This window comes from Macrobrachium nipponense, chromosome 46, assembly GCF_015104395.2.
Source record: "Macrobrachium nipponense isolate FS-2020 chromosome 46, ASM1510439v2, whole genome shotgun sequence".
Lineage (NCBI taxonomy): Eukaryota > Metazoa > Arthropoda > Malacostraca > Decapoda > Palaemonidae > Macrobrachium > Macrobrachium nipponense.
In genome coordinates this window covers 42449554-42453872 of record NC_061106.1, presented here as the reverse complement: position 1 = coordinate 42453872, position 4319 = coordinate 42449554, and positions in this window count along the sequence as shown.

Sequence of the window (4319 nt, the reverse complement as noted above, 5' to 3'; positions counted from 1 at the left end):
GATCTGTTCGCCACCCGGCACAACAGAAAGCTTCAGGTTTTCTTCTCAGCCGTGCCGGACCCATGGGCAGCTGCAGAGGACGCTCTCAACACCCGTGGGACAAACCTCTTCGTCTATGCCTTTCCCCCGTTCAGCCTGATTCGCAAGGTGATCAGTCGAGCACTGGTCACCCCGAATCTCAGGATGATCCTGGTGGCTCCCAAATGGCCACAGGCCATTTGGTATCCGGACCTGCTGGCTCTTCTCGCAGGAGAAACCGAGAGAGATTCCCCCTTGGCACAACCTTCTCGCCCAGCCACACTCGAGCGGGTACCACCGAGCAGTCCAGTCCCTACGACTTCACGGCTGGCTGTTATCCACCATCTCTTGCGAACGAGAGGGCTTTTTCTCGTAGCGCAGCAACAGAGATTGGCTGGAAACGTCTGTCAGTCCTCTGCAGCTGTGTACCAGGGGAAGTGGGCCTCTTCTGTGGGTTGGTGTCGTAGACGGGGTCTATCTCCTCTCAGAGCCACTCTTCAGCAGGTAGCGGATTTCCTCGTGTTCGCGATTCGCCCGAGAGAAGCTCCTCTCAGTCCCCACAGTTAAAGGATATAGAGCAGCACTGGCGCTCGTCCTAAAACTGAGGGGACTGGACATCTCGAACTCGTTCGAGATCTCCTTGCTAATGAGGAGCTTCGAAAGGTCTTGCCCACCCCCCATGGGAACTCAGGCCCCCTGCGTGGGATGTGACTCTCGTCCTTAGGAGTTTTGGGATTGACTCGAAGACCTTCGAGCCAACTCCGAGAGTTGTCAGACAGGGATCTGACCCTCAAGACCCTCTTCTTGCTGGCCCTGGCATCGGCGAAGAGAGTAGGGGAACTTCATGTCTTTCCTATGATGTACGACACTCCAGGGGATGGGGATCTGTGACGCTCGATTTCGTCCCCGAACTTCGTTGCGAAGACTCAGAAACCGTCGGTCCCTGACGACAGGTTTCGAGTCTTTCACGATTCCCTCCCTAATGGACTTCACCGATAATGATGCGGATGAGATGCTGCTTTGTCCTGTGAGGGCGCTACGGCGCTATCTGAAGAAAACTCGACACCTCAGGCCTGAGTGTCGACGCCTCTTCGTTAGCACCGGGGTAACCAAGAAAGAAGTATCCAAGAACACTCTTCATTCTGGCTGCGTGAGGTCATCAGGAGGGCATATGAGGCTGATGGTAAGTGACGACATCCGTAACGTCCCGTCCGAGAGCTCACGAAGTCAGAAGTTATTGGCCCTCGTTGGCGTTTCGTAAGAACTTCTCCGTGGCGCAGGTTTGTCTGGTCTAACCAGACTACCTTCACGTCCTTTCTACCTTCGGGATATTGCCCACAGGTCCTTGGATCACCTTTTCCTTGGGACCCGTGGTGGCTGCTCAACAAGTTGTGTAGCTAACCCAGACCCTGCAGGCTGAAACAGCATCGAGTCCTGGTGTGACTGTGTGGATGGATGTGTGAGTGAGTGAGTGACTGGCTACTCTTCCCATCTTTTCCTCCTCCTCTACCTGTGGGCAGAGGGCCACGGTCGTCACTACGCTGGATGAGGACGAGATGCAGGTGAGCTATATGACAGCCCCATCCTATCCCTTTCACTAGGGATAGGAGCAGAATATCCACATTCCTCCTACAAGGGGGGGGAAGTGGATGCCTACAAGAGTCAAACCCATGACTTATATTTGCTCCTGTACAGGTAACAAGTTCTTACATTGCTGGTACGAAGAGATACGCTTGCCTCTCTCTTAGTACTCGGTCCAGAGGTCTGACCATTGATCCTGCGGTGCACACCCCGATCAATCGGACAGAGGCTTGGATCCCTCCCTCGCTCTTACGACCAGGGAGACTTCCAAGGTTGGGCGAACACCAGTCTGTTCACAAAAGACTCAGATTCCTCCCACCAAGAAGTGGAGTCTTCCTATTGTGTAAAAGGACCGAAGGTTTGTATGCCGTGTCGGAACAAATGACAATTTGTCCAAAATTGCATTTTTTTTTCCTAACTATACAAACCTGAGGTCCTTTTACCCATAGTCCCACTCATGCCACCCTCACTCTGCAGTTTTTGCTTGGGCCAAAAGCAAAAAGTGATTTGTTTACCTCCCAGTCGCAGCGCGCGCCTGTCGGACAAGCAGTTAACTACCGAACCCCTTGTTCGAAAGCTTACGTAACCTATCCAGCTGCCGCTAGTACCTTCCTATTGTAAAAGGACCTCAGGTTTGGTATAGTTAGGAAAAATGCAATTTTGGACAAATTGTCATTTTTGACCTACCTATAGTGCATTTACTTTTCTAAGATCTCTGTGGTGTACCTTGCACAAATATCATATTAGCTTCATGAAGTCTATTGAAAATAGTTTTTTGTTTTCCTTTCTTGAAATGTGGTTCTTTTTTTGCATTAGATATTTGAATATATCTTATTTTGTATATTCTTTGTTAAAACCCAGTTTCATTAGGGGACTCGGGATTTTTAAGAGGATTTTAAAGGTCATGGTCAATATCATTAAAGGATGCTCGCTCTCGATCACCCACTGTGATAAGTATGGACAGCCCAGCCCAAGTGCCTCCCGTTAAAAATAAAAGTCTTCACCCACCACCTGAGGCCAAGGAAAATAGTCATAATAAATTCCTGAAATACATAATTTTATAATGTTTCGAAGGCTATCCAGAGAACGTCTGAAGCCACAAAAGTGTCAGAAATTACTATTTGTAGACTTAACAAGGAAGCCAGGGAGGTGGGAAATATAGTGGAATCTCCAGTGTTTTAAAAATAGAAGAGACAGGGAGTCCCTGCGACTGACTTGGTTGTGATTTTTGAAAAAATGTATGCAAAGAAGAAATGCGGTGTCTTTTCTAAGGCATAATAAATCGATTGACTTATGAATTTAGGTCTCAAGTCCAAACACCAGAGCCAACAGGCCATTCAGCACCATCTATAATTATAGAAAGAGAAAGAATAGCTAAATACAATCGACTCCCAAGGTCTAAAGCGAATCTTCCGAAGAAGGATTATATCTGCGGGAAGCATTTAATGGGACTTACATACCGTAAATATGATAACCTATGCCTTTTCTACTGGCCCCACCAGAGCGATCTTAGAAAATTAAATGCACTATAACCTAACCTAGCATATCATGTACTGACCTAACATAACCCAACCTTTCCTAACCTAACTTAGGGTGCTGTGCCCTTACCTGGGTCATTTTGCTGTCTTAAAGCGAGTCTACCGCAGCCGTCTGCACTTGCGCGCCTAAGATACTTCTATCACATGATGTTGTGGGTTTGTATGTTAGGAAAAAGACAAATTATTGTTGAATTTGTCATTTTTTTGTCTCGTTCTGCTCGGCGGGACTAAGTTTCTGTTCAGACATGTCCTTCAGCACTGGTTATGACCTAACCAGACAAACCAAACCCTAACCTAATCTAGAATATCTTGTCTGTCCCTAACCTCACCCAACTTAATCTAACCTAACCTGACCTGACTTGAGGAGCCATTCCCTGACCTGGCTAGGGGGGATTTTGCACTCCCCACCTTTATAATGCTGAACATGGAACACGTGGACTGGCCAAGGCTACCAATTAACAGTAGCAATAGGTCCAAATCATCGTCATTCATGATGTAGTGATAAAGTATACTCTAGAAAGAGAATTGCATGACTTACCTTAATCAAAATTGCTGCTGTCCAACATGAGGGTACCAGCCTCAGCTTCTTTACAGCGATCAGGAGTTCACATGAATTGGAAGGGCTTGGTCCAGGTCTTATTGTTTTTGGTGAGGAAAGTAAATCAGAGTCGGATGATGTCAGGGATTTAGACATGTTTATTTAAATCCAGAAATGCCGAAATGGGACACGGAGCAGTTCTAGGGACAGTTACGCAGAAAAATAGCTTTCGCAAAGTTCTTTCTGCATAGTGTCTCAGTATCATGCTCCCTTTCAGAATGTGTCATTGTGACGTAATTTTCATTTATATACTCGGGTTGCTCAGACTAACAAAATTAGCCTAAAACTGTGATTAACTATGTTATAGTCGAAATAATGATTCTGGATGTTGTTGTACGACGAAAAATTGCAACTACAAGGTGTCAAAGCATAAATAATAGTGAGTTTTTCTTAAAGGGAAATTAAATGCTAAACTTAGTTTTTCTGATGTATCAAATTATAGTACTAAATCAGTTTTTCTGATGTATCAAATTACAGTACTGAATCACTTCAATACAATAAACCATCATTTTTTCTTGTATTTTTTCTTTTAGAGTTGGTATGCTGGCCAAAATGAGGAGTATAGAAAATCATTGATTCTTTAC